This window comes from Zootermopsis nevadensis, unplaced genomic scaffold (assembly GCF_977971745.1).
Source record: "Zootermopsis nevadensis isolate Lab colony 2312 unplaced genomic scaffold, Znev_1.0 Znev_ptg000030l, whole genome shotgun sequence".
In the NCBI taxonomy this organism is placed as follows: domain Eukaryota; kingdom Metazoa; phylum Arthropoda; class Insecta; order Blattodea; family Termopsidae; genus Zootermopsis; species Zootermopsis nevadensis.
In genome coordinates, this window is record NW_028259162.1 from 12,119,539 (window position 1) to 12,143,664 (window position 24,126).

General features: G+C 37.4%; 2 long non-coding RNA genes across 2 annotated transcripts in view; one reads left to right on the plus strand and one right to left on the minus strand.

The window, feature by feature from the left end:
• Positions 1-9,251: 9,251 nt before the first annotated feature.
• On the minus strand, positions 9,252-23,414 carry LOC110839666 (uncharacterized). Its single transcript, XR_015537782.1, has 4 exons — positions 23,136-23,414; positions 20,710-20,924; positions 15,218-15,439; positions 9,252-10,747 (listed from the first exon to the last, which is right to left on the minus strand). It is a non-coding gene; the product is annotated as an uncharacterized LOC110839666 (long non-coding RNA).
• Positions 19,837-24,126, plus strand: part of LOC147872135 (uncharacterized) — a 32,301-nt gene continuing 28,011 nt past the window's right edge. Inside the window, exon 1 of the long non-coding RNA XR_015537783.1 lies at positions 19,837-19,928. This is a non-coding gene — a long non-coding RNA (uncharacterized LOC147872135). The remainder of the gene's footprint in view (positions 19,929-24,126) is intronic.

Below are 24,126 nucleotides of genomic sequence, written 5' to 3' on the forward strand. Positions count from 1 at the left end.
TATTAATTACTGATTTTTTAAACATTATTCAGACGATATTCGGCTCCAAAAGATTAAATTAATTAAGAGTTTCGTAATATAACAGATGTAATGTAATGTTCATTGTCTGTTTTCTGGAAGTGCAGCGCCATGAGACATAACAGAATTTGCAGAACCATATTAAAAATCTGTCGCGTACAGTGAACCAAATTTTCAACAATATAGGAAAGATGAAGGAAATGTGCTGATGAAGCAAGTTCTTCCGTTGAAGGAATCGTCTGACGTAAGTGTTGTACTCCTGCTGAATAAAATCGAAATTATTCAAAATGAAAGAAAGGTTACACATTAATCCCCTCGATAAATCATTTCATCAAACTTTAAATTTCATTTATAGAAGCAAGTCTTATGCCATTAAATATTTGGGCAGAATTGTTAAATTTCAATCAACTTCAGCAGTACGTAGTTAATTAGCCACCTCACTGAGAAATTAAACAAACATTTAACTACCCAACTCTGAGAATCTCGAGGTTCAACACCGCTAACTTCAGAAGTCCACTTCCGAGTGTTATTTAAAACAACCAACACGATAATTAATTTCAAATTCGAAGTCCTCGTAACTTGAACAATAATCCCTCATGTTTTTAAATGTGTTCCTGTAATTTACGTTCCATATTTTTGCTGAGTGTGGGTAATGAATATGAGATGGTTCTCAAGTTACAATGCAAGGTAAATGGTGAGAAAATAGTCGTGCTTGCAGAATTTTATTTGAAATTTCATTGATATAAGCGAACATTTATTTCCAACTACGAGTATAAAGTTGTTGATCGGATAAAACGAATTGGCTCGGAAGTAATGTCCATTATGGTCCATTCGTTGGAAGCGACGCAAATTGAGGAGGCATTTTGTATACTAGGAGCTCTTAATAAAATATTGATTGTCGACAATGTATGAATTATGATGTATAAATAAATACATGTATTGTTCTTGCTGAATTTTATAAAACTGTAAAATACCTTATGCAAATCATTTGATGACATTCATTATCATATTCAATTATTTTAGGCATGGTGTATTTTATAGAACTTTAATAGACCCTACATATTGATTAACCTTTCTAACTATCTTGAGTTTAAGAAAGTACACGAATTTGTATTCTGGCGACTGTGCACAATTGAATAGGACATATAACATCTAAAGAAATAAAAATTTGATTGTAAACATCGAGTAATTTTAATTTTTATTTTTAGATAGCCTATTCCTTACGTAAAAATATATCAAATATACATTACGTTAACTTTTTAGACTGATAATAAACTTACATTTGGTTACAAATATTAATCCTTTAAATAGAAATTGGTACATATCAATATTTTAACGTAAAATATACATAGAATTTTGCTTATGGACTGTAGGGTAATACAGGATTCATATAACCCTCAAAATAAACAGCGATTATCTCCAGAAACAACGAACTCACTGACTTTTGTAATGGAGACGCGTTGTGGTAGAAACTGAATTTTAAATGTCATTCAGATGAGCTATGGGCTTCTTAGGAGTTAAGCCCCACCATGGAGGTTAAGTCAGTGCATTACAGTCTGCTTTATTTGTTTTATTAATCTACTAATCTACTGTTTGTTATCCAACGTTGACAGTGCGGAATCAAGCAGAAGTCCGTTAGTAGTAAATCTGTGGCTGGAAATGTGTATCTTGAAACACAACATTAAGCCGAGTTAAATCTTTATGTTTTTGACATGGTTAATATGTTCCCCCAAACGTCAGTCCTCACTGCCAAGGTCAAGGTTTTTCTCCTGCGTAACAGACAAAATCCGTGAAAATTTTTATAACTTCTTCAGCTGAAGTTTTTTAAACAGTCGTTTGTAAAAAGAAGTACAGTGGACCAGAATTACTCAGAGCTTAAGCTACGTCATAGTAAGAGGGGAAGGGAAGATGGTAAGGACCAAGTCGGAACAAGACAACAAAGAGTCTGTCTGAGCATGAGTTGTGTTACTGAAAACATTTCCTTCCCATTTAATTTTGACACACTGACTTGTACTACATTGCGTTTAATGAACAAAAAACAAAAAACAAACTATAAACACTATTAATGCAGGCACACGCCTTAATCTGCACGCTCTACGTTACTTCTACAATTTACAAGTTGTGATTTCACAACCGATAGTGTGTAAGGAACGACTGAGTTATCTCTGCTCGGGTGCTGTCGCTTCGCGGCCCACCTACAAAGAGGGGGCATCTTCTTCGTCTAATGCTGTACGTCAGGAGCACCTGAAACCCCCCCCCCAAATCCCATTATATTATCTCATAATAATTTCAGGCCTTTAAGAAATTTCAGAATTTATAAATAAGAAGTTAAAAAATTATTCCGTAAAGTGTAAAAAAAATATCGTTTGTCCTCCCCACTACCAATCTCAACTTTTGCCAGAAATGTAATCGATTTCAGAAGCAAATTTAGGATTTATTTTCATGGGTGGTGGGTTGAAAAAATTAACTGAAACTAAACTTTAATGCACGCTTCACAAGTCAATTATAAATACGTTTGGGGGACTTACTGCCTCCATTATCAGTGTGACGACGCAGGCAGTAAGGTCCTCTGAAACTGATCAGTATCTGCCAGAGTACATGGTGCGACATCCCAGAAGACACAGCCAACTTAATTCTCAACTGATTTCCTTCTCTCACACAGCGAGACCGGATTTCACCCCCACATAAAATACAAATAAAAAAGAATGGTCACCAAACTTTTCTGTGGTCAGCTTTCCATTTTCTATAGTGTATCTGGTGATATGAACAACCATTCTTAAGGTTCTTTGGCTCTCCCTATTGGTCGAAGTTCTCCCCTGTCACATATGTCTCCTGTGACACTTTTTCTTCCCAATACAAAATTATTTACATTCCCAAGTTTCAGATGCACTTGTGAACGCATTACAATGGATTTTACCTGAGAAGCAAGTTCCTGAGCATGAAAAAGCTACATCCCACCTGCTTAGACCAAATCCTCCGCCCTCAGTTATAGGTTGAGTAGTCTGTCGTGGCACCTAAGACAGTCGACTCACGAAACGACCGAATTCCGAGAAAGAATTCCTTCGCTTAAGTCTTTCATGAAAGACATTAATTTTGTCTCAAAATGGTATATGCAAAGATGCTGCTTTGAAATCAGTGTCTAGGTGTAATTCGTATTCTCATAATTTGTGGTCGTAACTTCATGTTTACAATTGGCAAGAAAACTGTGGGCGACATATGTCACATGCGTCATCGTATGTGCGAATGATGAATCGTTGTATTATCTGTCATTATTCTTGTCTAATGAACCTGAGCTGTAACTTAGGTGAAGATAGATATACAAGAAATATTCTTGTAGTTACTGGAATATCGTATTCTGAATCTTATTATTGCGATGGAGTGACTTTGTCCATACTCAGATGATAAATAAGTAGAAAAAAATGACAGGTGAAAACCGAAAGATTCGAAGAAAAGCCCGGACCTGTGCCCCTTTGTTTATCACAAATCCTACATCGGCTGACCTGGGCGCAACCCTGGTTCCTTGGGGTAAGAACCCGCACCTAATCGCCTGAGCTACGGCACGGACGCACATCTTCCTAATGACATTCAAAAGGTGTAGGGTTGTACTATTATACACCACTGTACGCATAAGACAGATGGGAATTCCTAAAGTGCGCTCAGTGTGTTACGTTCAGTTTCTCCGCCCAACGACTGGAATTCAGATTTAAAACTGTGAAGCAAAATTAGAAAAATACATAAAGCAGTAATAGTCCTGAACGTGCCATATTTTTTTTCGTTGTAATTCAACCTGTAAATTTCGTGGTGTCTATTAAGTAACCTATTGAAATAATACAGCAATATTTTCACCTATGACGTTGTAACAGCAGGGAAATCCATAACTAATGATCGAAAGTAGATAGGAACTTTTCCCAGAAATATATTAACGCCTTGCAACCGTCCCTTTCTCCAACTCGAGGAGTTGTAGCCTTTGTTGATGTTGAGGTTTATGGGGTTAATTGGGGAACTTGGCTCAGGTGAACGTGGACTTGTTCGTCAGGGAATATTGCGTGGAGGAGTATAAGCTGAACGCCAGGGAGGTTTGGATTGTGGCTTCAGGTCAATGTCCCACGTTGCATTGCAGAAATATAATTCTTCGTTAGACAATAACACAGTATTTTATTTTGGTAGTTGACGGCAACTTTCGCCGAATCAAAGTGCAAGAACAATTTTTGGTGTTTCCTTGTCGGAATCTAAGACCAGAGAGCCTTTGGTATTCCCAGCATAGACAGGCTTCCCTTTTTTTTATTTTTCAAAGGCTGTTTCTTTCAAAAAATGAACAAATGGTCTGATTGGTCTTATCAGCCCTACTCCACGTGGACGTCGGACCTATGAGAACATTTGCATCACATCAAATGGCTCTCGCCGCCATTGTGTCAACAATTGCACAGAAAGATAAGATACTCGTTTTAAATTACAAATTTGAGCTTGCAGATGGCCCTTCAAAGGTTGCGACCGGCACCTTGGCGCCACACTTTCTGCTTTTGTCTTTTATAGAGTTCGGTACTATAGTTTGTATTCTGCCTCCACACCTTGGCAGCTCGCCGGGGCTCGAACCCAGAAACGCGAGGTAACAGCCTCTGTACAGCACGAATTTTAGGATAAATACGGTTAATAAATCCACAGTCATAAAACAGTTATTGTACTCCCAAGCAGCTCCAACTGACAACTGACATCAGCTGAATAGCAACAAATATTATGAACTCTCTCACCTCCAAGAACATCTTCATTAATTGATTCTTGAATAATGTCATTCCACACACACACATTTAAACTTCAAGGCTGTAGGGAAAGAACCGATGGCCAAAGACTATTCTTGACGGGGGAACCCGTAAGATAAATATTGTGGCCAGCTCTGACGTTTTGTTTTGATAAAACATCAAGTTCGTCACAAGGCAGTCCACCAATTAGCGACGGCATTGTAAATATAATGACGGAAATAGTAACATGAAGAAGTTAACACAGATAACATTTGTTGTTATAAAATAATATAGGCCTATTAAGTAAATTACGAATTATAAATTTTAGGAAGAAATTACTGACGTAGTTTAGAGTGTAGCTAACACATTTCAGAACAATTTATTTGAAAAAAAATTATTAAATTTTCCTGATAAATGGCAATGACTGACATTGAGAAGTCGATCGTTTTCTCGAGGTGGCGATTATGAAGGTCTTCTGGCTTAATTGGAGAATGGCCCTGATGATGGAGGCAGCAACAACATCCGAAACGTTGGTAAACTTCTACCAGACTACACGGTGCTACAGCTCAGAAGACAGCCATCTTAAAAATACGACTTACAGAATAAAGGATGGCAGACATAGACATACTTTCCGACGATCAAATAGCTGGACAGATTATTTAAATGAATACATGACATTTAACCAATAGTTAGTGAGTATATTCACCTGTGTTTGTGGTTTGTGACACCACAGAACGTCTGCCATTTGTGGCTGTGAAAAATATAAGTTAAATTTTACGATTTCATGTTATTACTTCATAGTCTATAGAAATAAAATAAAATGAACGTAACAGAGGTTTATTTTTGTCTGTTTCTGAAACCTGTAAAAATGATACTAGATTTATCTCCACTTCGAACGTATATACGACATCATCTTTGAGTTATTTATGTAGGACAATTGAAAAGTTACAATACATAACATTCAATGGCATAGCGATTGTAATAAATTTTATCAAAATCGGATGATTTAATCAAAATTTAGGAAGAAAGATCCACATAAACACGATCAAGGTTACACAAGTCTTTTCTTTCCTTAGTTTTAGAAAAGAAAATGGCTCCAAGTAATAATGGACTGACGCATAAACTCAATTATTAAAGAAACTGCGTCAATGAATTGCAATAATGCTAAAACAGATAGATAAAAATAACATGAAATAATGACAATATGCCTCTGCCATCTTCAAGGCGGTAGCTACGCATCTCTGAAACGTTGATAAACTACAAGACTACACGGCACACAAATTGAAGGCTGCCATATTTATACTGCTGTTCAAGGCTCGAATATGGAATGGGAAGCAATGTACCCTGATGATTTGTTTTCCTCAGTCCTTCCATGTAAACTTTATCTAATTCAAGGTAATACCACGGATTGATAAGTATGAATAAATTAATTAATATAGCTAGTCTGAAGGCCAATATTCCAACCGTGAACTTTTAAAGTACGAAGTATTGCTAACGACTACATTACACTAAAGGCGGGTGGGGGTTGTAAAGTATATTTGAAATCCCGACGTTTGACTTCGCACGCAGGTCGAAATCAGTGAATGCTTTTAACTTGTTTTATACAATCAATTCCCGAAGTTGTTTTCACAAGTGGAAGCTCAATACAATGTCGGCGGTTCAATCCACCAGACATTACAAAAGGGCTTGTCGTCCCAACACTGAGGATGGTTAAAGTCGGCCATTGCTCTCCCGACTGGGAAGAGAAAGGCATTGACATTAGACCTTGAAGTGAGAAAGTTTTCCGTGTGCAAACCTAAAGACGTTCAGGTACATGGGTTAAGGATCCAAACATTATGGGAAGGAAGAATTCATTGATGTAATCCTAACCACCACGCAGTGCACTCAGTTTTATAAACGAGGCTTCGCAGACCGAGTCCTAGTGATGTAGAACCTAACCACTTATCTTGGAGTAAATATCGATATCGAAGAAATAAAATATCGATACACTTTTTAAATTTGTGATAAATTTGAAAAGTGGTGGGTAGTAGACAATAAATATTGCAGGTCGCTGGGTTGTACAGATCAGTCTTAGACTCCCAGAGAAAGAAAGTGTGCCTCTGCGTGTCGATTGGCTAAGTGAGTTCTACAGTCCACGACTGTAATCTTGAGACTTGCGGGGGAGGAAGGGGGGAAAGATAGCGTCTGCTTTTAACGCTACGGATTCCCTGCATTCCTTGCAAGTCTCAGGATTACAGTCGTGGACTGTAGAGCCGATTTGGAAGTAGTGACGAATATAATAATTATTGCCTCTGCCGGGACTCGACTACCAACTGTCCAATACATAGCCAGACACTTTTCTGAATGATTTCATTTCCGCTTGGAATAAGGATTGACATGGTCTTGTCCCATTTTAGGGAACTATTGTTACGCCATTTGGGGAGCCTAGAAACAGGACAGCTGATAATGGGATTCAATTCAGCGTAATTTAAACTTGGCTACTAGTCACGCTCAATGCCATTTAACTGAATTGTTTGTCGTGAATTTAATAAGGGAGAATTTAAACCTACATCGTATTTACCAGTGTGATATAACTTGATTTGTGTTAAATAACATAAAAATGAGATGCATTGCATTGATTAATTCTAACGCTGTTCTGGAGCACATCCCAACCATGGCGAATGGTTATGTAGCGAGAAACGGATACACTTTAAACAGTACGTGTCGCTATGAACCCTCGTCATTCCGTCCAGCACTCTCTCAGGATAGATAACCAATGGCTTTTGTCAGGATATGACTTAATATCGTTCGAGCTGTAAGGATTATTTATTTGTCACTGAAGGGAAGACTTATGTTTGGTCTAAGGAACAATAATAGACATAGGACTGACGTTTTTTGACAGTGTTTTTTCTTGGTTTAATTGGACACCCTTTCAAATGCATGCGTTAAAGACCTGTAGCGTCAAATGAGAAATAACGAATGCCTGAGAATTGGAAAGAATAAAGGAGGAATCCATAGATTGTTTCAAAACACTGCCTGATGCTGTTCTGGGTAGTGACGCCGTGTAGACGTTCAGATACATATATATCTCACGTTTCGGAGGAAATAGAGCCTCCATCTTTAGGGATACCGTAAGTTCACATAGCATTATAGCCCAGAAGACATATACATCTCCACTGTAGCGAGAATCTCAAATCTCATACACTATACCTGTGTTTGCCTGAACTAAAGACTAAAGAAAACCACGAAAAACCTCAGTAAGTTTCCCGGTCTACTGCTATCCAAGATTCGAACAGGGTGTCTCCTAACTATGAAGTAGGAGTTATTTGGGATCTAAAACTTTCATAGCAAACCAAAGGTGTGGTAATCGCTCTTGAGCAACTCGGTGCTAAGAGAGAGAGAGTGAGAGAGCGAGAGAGAGAGAGGACGGTAAAACAACGTTACAACAGAAACCACTTCATCAATATGCATTGTTCTCTTCTGGATATTAACGCCGTATAGACTTGTAGGTGGTTACCGAAGTTTCGAAGGAATTATCATCACCATCTTCAAGGTAGTTATTTCTACGCTGGAGATGAAGACACGGATTTGTGGTCATAAGACTTGTGATTTTAATGTAATACTGATGCCATCTGAGTAAATTTGGCCTAATGTAGCTGATAAATTAGCGTTCTGAGCTAGTACACAGATGTTCGTACGACAGAATTTCACTTGGTAGAAGTTTCTCCCTCCGAAGAAAGAGACAGCATGTTTTTTTTTCGGAAACCTTGACCTCCTACAAGACTACATGTCGGTTTTCACCGGACCCAGTCTCATAGGCTTTGATGAACAGACCTACATGCGAGTATCTATTATAGTTTTAGAACTGGAATCTGAATAATTAAGAAACATTTCTGCCACTGTGACGGTATTTGTCCATCTTAAATCGAAGTGGACTTTGATCAGGTTGAATTTGTTCATGCGGGGTGCATACCCAGTCCCTTGCCACCTGAGTTACAACCTGGGACGTAGTGCACTGACGACAGAGCCAATAAAGAAATGCGGCAATACTGCGTAGTTCCCTGCCTTCCGCATACCTGCTCTACAACAGTGCAACGGGAGATGTCATGCCAAGGTCATGTCTTAAACTTCTGTAGCATCCAGCAAAAGCCACATTCTGGATTACTGGGTTTCTGGACCTTGTCCATCGCCTGATGTCATAAAACACACAACATTTCGGGAACTGGATCTGCCCTCGTCTTCAGGTATGGTGAAGAGCTAATCCAGATCATTGGGCAGATTCAGTTCTCTAAACCAGTGGTGTTTAATATGTCTTCGCGTACCCCCGGGGGTACGCGAAGACATATTAGGGGTTACGTGAAATTTAAAAAAATATATATTATTTTATGATAAACTCTGAATAATCAGTAATGTAATTTATTTAATTTATTTTAGATGTAGATTATATACTATGTATAACTTGAATTATACACCAACAACTTTGGGGGTACAAAGTTGAAGAGAAACTATATCTGGGGGTACGCGAACAAAAAAGGTTGAATACCACTGCTCTAAACGATGTGTTTTATAACACCATCGTGGTCAGAACTCTTCAAACACGACTAAACCCACATGTTTAAAAATAAAAATATTCTGCCTGCTGTACACACTAAAGAGTGCCATACGTACTGGCTTTAACATTATAAATTAAATTGGGGTATGAAAGTTTTTTCTTTTGTTTATATTGTCTTTGTTCTCATACCTGGACCCCTAGATCTCTTTCTAACCTTGGAATCAACTGTTTTTACCTGAACGGGGGAAAGATTTTCTTAACGTCAATACTTGTGACCTTCATGGCTCATTCTTTGCATGTATAGTGTGTGACTCACGTACTTTCTTCCTCAGACTACTAGAATCTCCACTGCAAGAGAAACACGCGGCTCCCAAACATAAACAGAGTAAAGTTTTGTCGGTGTTTTCGTGGCTAGAGTTCGATGTATAATAAATACGATTTAAGGTTTTCGCGACGGTGAGTCCGAAGATGGCTGTCTTCTGGGTTTTAGCGCCGTGTAGTCTGGTAGAAATTTATCGAAGTTTTAGAGGTATAAATGTTTACCAGACCACAGAGCGCAGCAACCCAGAAGACAACCATTTTCTTAACGTGTAGTTTCCTACTGCGCGTGACTTTTAACCATGCAGATTTTCTGTTAATATTTCAGGTAATTAGAATTAAATTCTTATGTCCAGCAATGGAATGTAATGGGAAATTTGTCGGATATAACCTCAGAGTTTCGCAGCGTAGCAAGACTTCGGATGGTTCAGTGCTTATCACTGTTATACTGACAGCTAAACATAATTTTAGCATGGCCGTCATGTTGTATTTTTACATTTCACCAAACTTATCTTAATTAAAGTTGCAAAATCGGCCTGTTACCATGAATAAATTCAAAATTCTCGAATAGATGGTGCTAATGTTGATCCATATACACGTGTTCGCGCGTTCACCACGTTCTTATTACAGACTGTAAGAAATTAAAATGTAGAGGTTGGGGTAGCGCCCAATGGCATGTTTCCTTAAAATTGGTCCGAAGGCTAAAAGTTGCATTTGGCATACACAGACACTGCCTCCTTTTTCAGGGCTGACAACATTGATGCTTTTTCTGAGTTAATTATTTTCTCAACCCGATGAGAAATTTTCGTCCAACATTACTGAAAATGGAACTAATGATTCCGACTTAATTTGTATTTCCCTCTCGTTTTAAGGTTCATACTTGCCTAATAGTCAAACAATTTTGAATGTTTTTCTTTTTTGGATAATAACGACATTTTAAACGATTTTAGATGCTGATGGACAACTTGGCGCACAGTATACCGCTACTCACCACCACACATGTATATAACTAACGCAGTGTAGGTACATTGCAAGGTGATTCCATTTCTTCCCCTGTTCACTCAGATCCCGAACTCAGCCGAACGCCGTCCTAGCTCGGCTCAGATGGTCGGAGCTCTGCGCGAGGCAAGTGGGTCAGTCGAGACTGGATTCAGTCAGAGAAGGAAACCAGATGAATTAAATTAACCATGTTCCTCTGGTGTAACAGCTACATTAAAATTTTCTTATTGAATTCAACCTCTGAGGAAGTGTGGGAAATCGGTTACTGGTGTCGAATCACGAAGACACCCGAAGATTGCAAGTTCAGAAATAATCTTTCACAAATTGTGTAATTTGAAATATATCAGGTTTAGGATTTCCGACCTGTAAATAGTAATATTGATTCTCGTGGTCAAAAGACGTCTGCGATATTTGACAACTCAGATACGTTGATTTGCTTGTGATTCGGTCTAGATATTTGTTCACGTTCTTCTGTGTTGTCCTTTGTAGATAAATATTTTAAACGGATTCATCTCCAGTTTAAGATTTTCATAACGAAATCGAGTTGTATAATTAATTTTATCGATTATTTACACTCAGCTGTATATCGTATTACATGCTAACAGCTGAACATTCTTGCAGAAATTAATCAATTATAGTTATTTTACATATCTGCTTAATTTACATCTCATTATTTCGTTTCGGGGCTAGATTATCGTAAATATAAATAAAATGTAAATGTTTGCAGCTGTGAAGGAAGTGACCAAGACCTATTATACAAGTCTGTGATTTCTTAGCTTTAAAATTTGCAATTTAAAAAGCCAACACGCCATTAAGTCTATCAATTTATGAGGGCTATTCAGTTAGATGCGACAACAGCATAGGATGTAAACTGGACCAAGGTAATACATTGCAGCGATGTAATCACACCTGATCATTCTGTGAATTGAAAATAAAACATACGAAAGATGAGTCTCTTGGTATTGTAATACAAATATTCGAATACCGAAATGTTTGAACTTTTCTTAAAAAGTACAAGACCCACAACATTGCCACCCTCTTCTTGTCTTCGTCTGTTGCAAAATTTTATTATCTTTATTGACCTTCACGGTTCATAATTAAAAATTTCTTAATAATGGTATGATAAACTATCAACTTGAAATTCAGTGCTTAATATTATTTTAATGAACGGACTTAGATTAAATTTCGTATTATAGTTTATACTAACAGTGGCCTATGCAAATTTAATCTTGATTCATATCAATCTAGTGTAACCCTTATATCATAATCTCCATGAAGTTTAAATCAAATTTTATTGATTTATCGAAAATGGCTCTTCGTAAGAAAGTTTAATAAATCAAGGTATAAAATCCCGACCTACTCTGAATAAAATTATTTGAAATATTTTTCGCTGCCATAAATTTTTTAAGAGGTACAAATGAAAACAGTTTCTGAGCGCAGTGTGATAAATGTAGTACGATTAGCTTCCCAACAGCAGATTTGTAAGTGAAAAATAAACTTCAAGGCCAATGAGGCATGAAAAATAACAAGGATGACGTTCCTAACACGTGCACGCCACTAAAAGACACATTTGTACTATTGTTTGCACTCACTGGTGTATACATTAACTTATTTATTTTAAATTATTTATAATTTGATAGAGTCCTACTTCCTCATGGCCTTGCGCCGAGTAGCCATAGTTCTGCCATGGAATGCTTGCATTTCATTCAACAGGTACCCGGTTCGAATCTCGGTTTCGCGACAGGCTATTCTGCATGGAGACCTTAATATTTTCCCGAAATAAATTCCGGACAAGAACGTTACTGTGTACTCTTAATCTGACGCTAAATAAATGGTGAAGTTTACAAAGTGTAGTTAAATGAGACATAAAGAAACATTTTTGTCCTTACAATACTGAGTTATGGGTTTCATAGCGTTTTAACACTAGTGCCTTGCGCCATATAAAACACTGAATAAATTACATTGCCCTACTCGCTTACTCAAAACGGTTTGATTTCCATAAGTACAGTTCCTGCTACAGAATTAAGTTTTCATATTTCTATTATAGCATACGCTATAAATTGTAGGTTAAACTGAAGTTAATCTGAACTCTGTTTAAAAATATTTAATATTCCAAATCAGAAATATAAATATTATTGTTTACTTGAAGTTCTGTAAAAAATTTCTTCTATCATACTGGTATTTTCAACATAAATTTCATTCTTATTGATAAATTGTTAATACCTAGGCCAACATAAACTTAGAAATATTTTCAAATTATATATTAAAGGTAAAAATATTTTGATTTCCTTAACACTAAGAATATACAGATAACATAATAGGCCTAATGTTATGCTTTCAAGTTTATTTTACTTTAGTAGTAAATTCTTGTAGCAGAAATGCACACTAAGACGGATATAACATGTTCAACTATACAAGATTTAAACACTTTGTGTTGTCTGGTGACGGAAAAGAAAATCTGTAAGCAAAACTGTAGGTTCAATATCTAAAGATCATAAGAAATAAATTTCACAAGAAGAAAAATTGTGACAAGGAAAGAAAGACGCCATGGCCCTATTCAATCAATGATTCCCTGCAGAAACGTAAGAGCAGAATTCTTATTTCCTTATGTATACTGCGTACCAGCGTTTTTGGCCTCTGAACTTTGTGAATGGGAACCTCGGAGCGAGTCACTTACCAGAAGTTTGCTGGTAGGGATATCAGCAGGCCGCGTACAGTACACTCCAAATAAAATATCACCACGTTATGTAACACAGGGAAGTCGATTTCACTACACTACACAGCACTAGAAAATTAACACTAGAGAGATTATTAGATAATTTTATCTTCTTCACAAATCTTCGGTCCTCTTCCAATTGTTCCACTCCTCACAGACCTTCGCCTTCTGTCATATCACTCGATTCATCACTACCGCTGCTGCTGTTCACTCCATTATCTTTAATTTTAATACGTTCAGTAGCGTCTTCGATTATGCCTTCTTGTTCATAATAAATTTGTTCTAGTTTTCCCACATATTGACAAACATTATCCCATTCCTCTTACCCAATTTCTTCGAATCTCTGGAGACACAGATGTTCGACGTCCTTAATTTTAAATGTTGTGTTCTTGCTTGCAACCCATTGTTTTACATCTCCTCAAATAAGTTCAATGGGGTTTAAATGGGGATGGTACGGCGGAATTCTCAGCACAGTACGTTCTTTGCCTGCTAAAATGTGATCAGTCACATATTTGTGCTTAAACTTATTTAATTTTATTAAATCGTACAGTTAAGCTTTCAACACGTTGTCACAAAATGGGATGTTTCTTTCCTATAGCCAGGCTTTCATTTCGTCCTTCTTTGATTAAGACGTCGGTGGTTTGTCTATCTGAGTGTTGTGATAAGAGGCGTTATCAATGACCAGAAAGGAGATTGCAATGAACATGTATCATGTTGTTAACGCAGCACAGTCACGAGACAACAATTATCAAGCTCCACACTGCTGCACTGACACAGACTGTGCTGACCGACGGAAATTCCTACCTTCCTACATTGAGTGGTCCGCATACTGGGCACTCCCTACAAGGTCAGCGGTCATAATCGGTGGATCCAGTTCTACGAGTAGTTGTGAATTCTGGGCTAAATTACCATTTACAATGCAATGATGACACAATATTAAAGGAACTAATGTGCTTTTGAAAAATTAGCAGTATGACTTGCTTTAACAGATTTTCCTTTTTCGTTCTATAAGGCAGATCCTCGAAGTCAAAATTACATGTAAGAATTGCATTTACGTTACAACCCACCAGCGGAAATACGTCTGAATAAAATTCACGAAGATCGGCTTTACGTTTCAGAAGATAATTTGTTGTATGTATGGGGTTGCTCGTTGTTTTTCTTAGCCGTAGACAAATGCCAGGTTATTCCAGTTGAATAAGTCAGTAACGTCCTCCCAATTGCTATAAATAGTCATCCTCTTCTGTTATTTAACTCTAACTTCACTCTTCCACAATGCATAATTGAGCACTAGCGACACCTACACATTAACCTTTAACTTCGAGTAACACCATCAGTGGATACAGCAAAGATTAATTACACACGAACCGACAAAGAAACGAAAGATTTAGAAGGGAGTGTCCCTGTGAAATTAATGTTGAGGTATACTCTAGAATAGGACCAAGCAGCTGAAAATAAAAAAAAACTGGTTCAATTGAGGATGGGATGCTAATGGAGGTCTTGTACGTTTATGTATCGGACTTAATATTCTCACCTTATATAGTAGAAAAACTTTAATGCTAAATTTTAGCATAAATGTACAGAATGGGTTAAAAGTCCTTGAACAAAATAAATATTGGAAAAAGAATAAATCGTAAACGACACAATTTATTTGTTGTATTAGATGCAAACACGAAAGAACGTAGCCCAATTCTCTGTCTATCCAAATGAAAGAGTCACACACTTTCGGGAGCGTTGTGATTTATTTAATTATATCTTTAATTTGTTCAAGGACATTGACCCACTCGTAGATTTCAAATATTTGTTTTACAAGTGAATCTCGTCGAAAATAAAAATAAAACTCATATTCATTCCATGTCTAAAATTTTGGGGTTCAGTGATCAACTCTTTAATTCATCTTACCAAAAGTCGTGGCTGGGTGATAAGCTCTCCTGCCAATTGAGAGGCTCCAGGTTCAAATCTGGGCCCAGAGTCAGGCTATTATAATTGAGATTTTTGTGTTTTTCCTCAGTTCCTCCAAGCAAATGTCCGGATAGTGATTTCATGTAGGCCACGGCCGCTTGCTTCCACATACTTTAGAATTCATTAATCATCTCTTCATTCGACACCATATGGTCTACATCACTGAGAACACCGTAAAATAAACCACAAATAAATAATTATTCTTATTTCTGATTTTAAATGTTCGAGTTATGTAAGAACGAAATCGATAAAAATTACTTTTTGCTCGAGCCATTCTTACTGAAAACATTTGTTGTACTTTTTTACCTGTGGATATAATTTTGTACTTCTTGCAATGTGAAAATGTGTCTCAGATGCATGTAAAAGCATGCGAACGGGAAATATTTCGGAAAATTCCAGTGCATTTTAAGTGTTCAGTTTCAAAATTACAATGTCCTGTCTTTTACATTTGCTTGGTTGAATAAATTACCACAGCGTTCTTCATAAAGAATGGCGAATTCGGGAAAATACACTGGTAGACTGTTCATCTAATTTAATGAGAAAACTTTGATGTTGCCTTCATTGGCTTCCATAATTGTAGCTTATATCACCACCTTGTCGAAGGCAATCTGCCGGGTGAGGAGGCTTGCGTGCTCAAATGACCCTTAGGGCTATGCCGGCCTGAGCTTCGGCTCATGGTAGGGTCACCCAAGCCGGACAGGTCTAAGGAGATGCGCTAGACTAAGAGTGATACCCTGGTCCTCCAGGTTGGGGGTTGGGTGTAGGGCTAACAACCTTTCACCTTTAAAAAAAAATATGTGTTACGAAAAAATCAACCAAGCCTCGGATCAGGACGGACTCTTTGGCACGACCACGGCAATTGAAAAAGGACATGAGATTTGGTACCTGGAACATTAGGAGCCTCTATAGGGCTGGGGCACTGAAATCAGTGTGTAGGGAATTAGGGAATTATAAGTTAGACTTAGTGGCAGTGCAGGAAGTGCGATGGGAGGGGGAGGGCACGATCCCAGTGGACAATTTTACATTTTTCTATGGAAAGGGGAATGACAATCATCAGCTAGGGACGGGTTTTTTTGTTCATAGCAGAATTAGGGCAGCAGTTAAGAGAGTAGAATTTGTTAGTGACAGGTTGTCTTACGTAATTTTGGAAGGACGTTGGTGCGACATCATTGTCCTTAATGTTCATGCCCCAACTGAAGACAAAAGCGATGATATCAAGGATAGCTTTTATGAAGAATTGGAATCAGTATTTGATACATTTGGCAAGTATCACATGAAAATTCTGCTAGGAGATTTCAATGCAAAAATTGGGAGGGAGGATGTCTTCAAACCCACAATAGGCAGCGAGAGTCTCCATGCACTTAGTAATGATAATGGCGTCAGAGCAGTGACCTTCGCTACGTCAAAAGATTTAATTGTAAAAAGTACAAAATTTCCACACCGTGATGTTCATAAATACACTTGGACTTCCCCAGATGGCAGAACACACAATCAAATAGATCATGTTTTAGTAGATAAGAGAAGGCAGACAAATGTAATTGATGTGAGATCATTCAGAGGAGCAGATTGCGACACTGATCATTATCTGGTGGTAGCAAAAGTGAGGGAGCGGCTTTCAGTAAGTAGACGAACTAAACAAAATTTTGACACAGAAAGATTTGATTTGAAAAAATTAAGTGAGGGAGAGGCAAAGGAACAATATCAAGTTGAAATTTCGAATAGGTTTCAAATTTTAGAGACAAATGAGGATAATGAAAGTGTGGACATCAACAGGGAGTGGGAAAATGTCAGAAACTGCATCAAAATTTCAGCAAAAGAGAAACTAGGATACTACAGGAGAAAGCAAAATAAACCGTGGTTTGATGAAGAATGTTCAAAATTAATAGATCGAAGGAAGCAAACAAAATTTCAATGGTTGCAGAACCCAAACAAAACAAATGCGGATAATCTATGTAACGTGAGACGTGAGGCTAGTAGAACCTTTAGGACTAAGAAAAGGGAATACCTGAAGGGCAAAATTGCTGAACTTGAGACAAATAATAAGGAAAAAAACATCAGAGACCTGTACAGAGGCATTAATAACTTTAAGAAAGGATATCAACCCCAGACTAATTTGGTAAAGGATGATAGTGGCAATTTGCTTGCAGATCCAATAAAAATTGTGAATAGGTGGAAAAATTTCTTTAGCGAGCTCTTAAATGTTCATAATACTGGTGATATTAGACAGATTAAAATGCATACAGCTGAACTGTTGGTGCCAGAACCTAGCTTAGATGAAGTGGAACTAGCCATTGGGAAGTTGAAAAGTTATAAATCTCCAGGAATTGATCAGATTCCGGCCGAATTAATTAAAGCAGGTGGCAAAGGGTTGCATATGAGGATCCATAAGCTTATTCAGTTAATTTGGGATAAGGAAGAGATGCCACATCAATGGAAGGAATCCATAATTATTCCTATTTATAAGAAGGGGGACAAGACTGAGTGTGGTAATTACCGAGGAATATCGCTGCTATCAACCTCATACAAAATTCTATCCAACATTCTTTTGGCAAGATTAACCCCATATGCGAATGAAACTATTGGGGATCATCAGTGTGGGTTCAGACGAAACAGATCAACGATTGATCAGATCTTTTGCATTCGTCAGATACTAGAGAAAAAATGGGAGTTCGGTGGGACTGTACATCAGTTATTTATAGATTTCAAAAAAGCCTATGACTCTGTGAAGAGAGAAGTGCTATATAATATTCTTATTGAATTTGGTATACCAAAGAAGCTAGTGGGTCTAATAAAAATGTGCTTAAATGAAACCTGCAGCAAAATTCGAGTAGGTAAATATGTATCTGAGACATTCCTCATCAAGAACGGTCTAAAACAAGGAGATGCTTTGTCTCCCTTGCTCTTTAACTTTGCGCTAGAATACGCCATCAGGAAGGTCCAAGGTAGGCAGGAGGGTTTGCAATTGAACGGGACACATCAGCTATTGGCATATGCTGATGATGTTAATTTATTGGGGGACGATATAAATACAATAAAGAGGAACGCAGAAGTTTTACTAGAGGCTGGTAGACAAGTGGGGCTGGAAGTAAATTCAGAAAAAACTAAGTACATGTTAGTATCTCGTCATCAGAAGACAGGCGGGCAAAATTATCTTAGGGTAGCTAATAAATCCTTTGAAAGGGTTACAAAGTTCAAATATTTGGGAACAACAATAACAAATCAAAATGATACTTGTGAGGAAGTTAGGAGGAGACTAAATTCCGGAAATGCTTGCTACTTCTCAGTCCAAAATATTTTGTCTTCCCGTCTGATTTCTAAGAACCTGAAAATTAAAGTATACAAAACAATAATCTTGCCTGTTGTTTTGTATGGGTGCGAAACATGGTCTCTCACTCAGAGGGAGGAACACAGATTGCAGGTGTTTGAGAATCGGGTGTTGAGGAGGATATTTGGGCCTAAGAGGGAAGACGATGGGGCGTGGAGAAAACTGCACAATGACGAGCTTAAAAATCTGTACTGCTCCCCCAGTATTGTGAGGGTGATTAAGTCGAGAAGAGTGAGATGGGCGGGACATGTAGCGCGCATGGATGGGACAAGAGGTGTGCACCGGGTACTGGTTGGGAAACCTGAAGGGAAGAGACCGCTGGGGAGACCTAGACGTAGATGGGAGGATAATCTCAGGCGGGATCTATCCGAGATAGGAGTTGAAGGAAACTGGATTTTGTTGGCCCAGGACAGGGTCCGGTGGAGGGCTTTGGTTAATTCGGTGATGAACCTTCGGGTTCGGTAAGCCATCTAGTTAGTTAGTTAGTTATCCCCATAATACAGAACATTTTCACACTCCACATACTTGTTGTACATACATGCATTTTGTTAAACAGGATTTGAGGTTTTCACGGCGGTGTGTCCGAAGATGGCTGCTTTCTGGGTTCTGCGATGACCCATTGCTTTGATGATGGTGGCAGAAAGTACCTCTGAAACGATGGTAAACTTCTACCAGACTACACGGCGCTACAACCCAGAAGACAGCCATCTTCACGTATTTTATATCCTGTTGACAATAGGCAGAGAATATTCCAGCAAAGTCAGTCTTGTAACGTGATGCAGTTTGTATTTACCTCGTTATGATCTCTCTGTTTACTGTATCGCATAGTTCCAGACATGAGACAGTTCAGATATTGACTTTCTGCCTCATTGTTCGCACGAACTGAGATGTATAACAGAATAGTACAGACAGTTTACTAATTGGCTATCGACTAGACAGTAATTCTCATTTCCACGAAGTTTAATGAATGAATGTGGACAAACTGTTTTAATCTAGTAATTCTCCGGAAAAAGCAAATGCTGTTGGTGATCAAACAATAACAAAAATTACTACTAGTAATGCTACCACCACCATGCATGTTAAGCAAAACAGATCATGACACTTTGAAAATGACACAAAATCAAATGCGGCGCCCTAACAATTTCATACCTTTATTTGTTTTAAAAGACCTGGGCTATAGTTGTTGTTGCCTGCCACCGCTAGATGTCACTAGTTTTAAAATGGTTACCTCACAGCAGAGGTGTCGGTGTGTTCTACAGTTATCGAGAATAGTGTAACAGCTGTGCAACGTAAACTTCGCACAGAATATAACATGGAACCACCCAGGTGAGTATTCATATACGCCACAATCATTGCCAGAGTTGGGGCAGAGAATCAAAACTTCCATAGCTTCCATTACCAGGGACAATTTGCACAAAGCTTGGGACGAGTTTGAGCGTGTTTCTGTCGATTGGTGTAGGTGTGGATTTTAAGTATAACGCATTTGTTTTCTGTATAATTTTGAAAGTGTAAAGTTCTTTTGTTCTCACCTGGTATAACTAAAGGAAAACTGAGCTTTGATTAAACACAAAGAAGGTTCCAATAGAGTTATTTTTCCTGTTCATTCTGCAACATCTGCTTGTACAGAGTGTACCATTTTAAGCGTAACCCAACAACAATCACGTGATACGGTACAAACATGAAATAAGAAGCACGTTCACCCCCGTGTAATAGACTCTCCAAACATTCCCCATAACGTGCGAGTCAAGGTCACGCCAGTTGCGAACATGATGTGTTCATGAGCAAAACGTGTGTTTTTTCTCAAACGTTAATTATTTGGCATCGAAATCGTTTTCTGTCAGTGAAGCATTTAGCAATACGTGTCCTGACAAGAAATCCAAAGAAGACAGTACACCGACCAGTAACATTTCGGGATACAGGTAGTGTTTGTGTGTGACAGAAGAACTGATTTATGGCCTTATCGTTTTCAAGCATTTTAAGCTGCAACGGCTCCAGAAAATGGTTTCGTCGTTTTGTGCGTGAAGGGGTTCATGTGTGTTAGTGAAGATTAAAATGGAATAGTTTGCACATGAGTGACATAATGACGTAACCGTTCAATACTGTTTACCTCTTCCGCATTCACAAAATTGTGCTACTGGTACAGAACGTTGCCTTCTGTTGGTTATTGCACTGCTCCGAATTTAGTAGGCTCGTCGATACTGTATCTCCTGAGTGATGTTTCTCTGACATTTCCTCATTTACTTTGGAAGTCTGCGATAATATCTTAAAACAGATAGCGACAAGTTTTTCCATATCTTGCCAAACCGCCTTACCAACGCCTCACTGACGAAAGAATGGTAAAATGGCAAAGAGGATCACAATAAATATTAATATACAAAGCATTCCATTATAACGTATTTTGGTGTTTCGTGAAATGTAGAGTTTTTCTTGTGTAGATGATACGTACTGAAAGTTATAGTAACACTGTTCACTTCTAACAAAACGAATTCAAAATGGACGTATCCATTATGTTATAATGCGGTGTTTTTCAAAGTGATTTCATCACGAAACCATTTTTGGGTCTCTGAGGTATCAATGGAAACTTAAATCCTTTCTGATTGAATGCTCCGCCTGATAAGACGCAGCCATGAAGAACGATACAATTACTAGAAAAGGTTAAAACATTCTTACAGTGTTGAGAAATCAGAAATAGGACAAGTTAGAGTTTTACAATTGGTAATCCACCTACATAAATGAATTTCGTTATGTAAATAAGGTTTATAGTAGCCGCCTCCAAATTACATGCTCCTCAGTTTCATAATTATTTTTATTCGTTTATAAATCTCACGTGATACATCCCTCTAATCTAAGGTAACTTAACGTAACCTAACTTAAGGTATCATTGAATAAATACGTTTTTAAGTCATTTTACTTTTGACGACGAGAGGGCACAAACAAGGAAATGAACTACTTACTAAGACCGATTCTGTTTTGTGGAAGAATACACAAATTCTACCACATAGAAACGAACTGGGGTTGAAATGACTTTGATAAGTCTAAGGTAGCGAGAAAATTTTATCACTACCGGATTAAAAATTGACAAAGGAAAATTTTAATGTAAGAAGAGGACATTTAATAGAATAAAATCTGTAATAAGGGGTTTCAGGAAAAAATGAGACAGTTCTATCAGACTGCAATCGTAAAATATGATATTAACTAACTGTGAATGTTTCAAGTTGATATTTTGCTATTTCTGGCCTCTGCGTGCTTGGTAATAGTAAAAATATCTACTTATGGAGCGCGAATAATATGGCACTATTTCATTTAATGCCAATGATAAGGGATGATGAAGTTTTTACTTTTCACGGTTTTGTGTTTTCCAAGATTTATCACACACCATTAGGCCCCATTTCATAAAATAAAAACTTAATTTCAGTTATTAAAGTACTAGTAAGATATTTAAATTTTAAATATTAAGCATTTTCTAATCAAATTAAAGAGGGTGAGATGGGTAGTGTATGTAGAAAACACAGTGGATGTGAGAACACATAACAAATTCAATTAAAAGATCTGAAGAAAATCGGTAACTAAAATGTAAACAGGGGGATAATATTATAATTAAAATATAGTGCGATTTGTTCATCTCACTCAGAACAGGATCAAAAAACTCAGTAAAGAACCTTCGATTTCTGTAAACGTAGCGAAATTTCTTGACTAGCTGAGAAGTTATCTTCTTTACTGAAAGTCTTTGCACTGTGGAACCAGAATTTTTAAAATGAAACATGCCACAATCAAATATTTTAATTTCGAATTTAGTGTAGTCTAAATGGGGAATTCGACTTTCCATATATACACAGACAGACCTAGCTCTCCATGTTCTATTTTATACCTGGGTAACGCTTCGTGTCTGATACCCAATAACAAATTGTTGTTGGCACCATTGATGCTTCAATTAGCCTTGCAATAGGTCATGTTTGATATTGCAGAGATGACGTCCTTTCACTGCTACCACAGGAATTTAATTTCATTATGCAGCTTGGCATCTGTTCAGTACTTGAAAACATTCCTTGTTTGCTTATGTAATGTAATGGTTATTTACAAACAACTACAAGGAGGTGAACTAGACCGGAAATCAGATTACACTGTCACCCAGAACTTTTATAGCCTACTTATCGTACTATACGTACAAGGGCTACTAGGCTTATGGTATCATTCCCTTACGTGTATCCTTTCTCGTGGAAACCTTTGGACGAAATGACCAATTTTCTTAATAATTATAGATTTATATCGTGACATTGGAGCTGAGTAATCATACTTATATTTATGTTAGCTCAGATTTCTATATGAGACAGTAAACTAAACTGGATTATATGCAAATATAAACATTCCCTTTGTTGTAGGCTTTATAAGTTTTGAAGTCCCGATGTACATACATATTATCCAGTGAATCATTCAGGTACCGTCGAATAATTTTATGCGACTCGTAAAATAAGACCATATTTATTCAACCCTAATGATAATTCTAGTTTATTAGTTATACATTATCGTACTCACCTCACTTGAAGTATCGGTCTATCTTAAACTTGGTTTGGCGGGAGAATACACGTATCCGATTTGGAGGTTATATAATCAACTTCTTATTACGTCTTTATCGTATCTTATACTGTTTCATTCTATGCTAAATAATGCACACACAACGCAATGTAATAACATACACTTTTACATTCAAACCTTACCACTTTAATTATTAATTCCTATTATAAGAAGTTTAAACTTCATGTGCATATTACTTTCGTCAGCGATCAACAGAACTATACTGTAAGAGTGTCTAATTGCTTCAATCGTTAAAATGACACCCAACATGAGACTTGTGGACATATGATAGGCTCGCGGCGGAAGGATATCTCAAAACGTGCAATGATATATTGATATCTTTGGTGTTCACAACAAGGTAACAAGGACTTAAGTCAAACATAATCTATACAAAATATAGGCCTACGGCGTATAAATATTTTGTGTTATCACGACGACTGTGGTTGGATTCCAATTGGGCACCGAGAATAATTTCTCTTTTCCCAAAGGGTTCGAATTGAATTCAATGGTTACTGTTGGTAGCAGTCACATAAGCGGGCAATGCAAACTTACGTTTTGTAGGTTGGTTTCAGGAAAACACTATGACAAATTTTCTTGTCTGTGTGTTTCGATAGTAACATTTGAATCGAATTGAATAGAAAACTTGATACAAAATTTGGCTGTATTGTTCCGAATTATACACATGGTTTTGATATACAGCATTTACTTTTTTTTAAATTTAATATTTCGTTATCATTATCATTTGACTTATTCAATTTCCTTCTTTGGTTTTAGATGTCTGTGTTATCCTATGTAGATATTAGGGTAAACAGGCAAAGGCACGTTACTAGTCTAAGCCTGATAAAATACGTGGTTATTTCAAAATGACAAAAGGAGGTTAAACACGAACAAGTAACAAATAGAAGATAAGTACAAATGTGTGACGCTCAGCTAACAGTTACTAACGGATCGC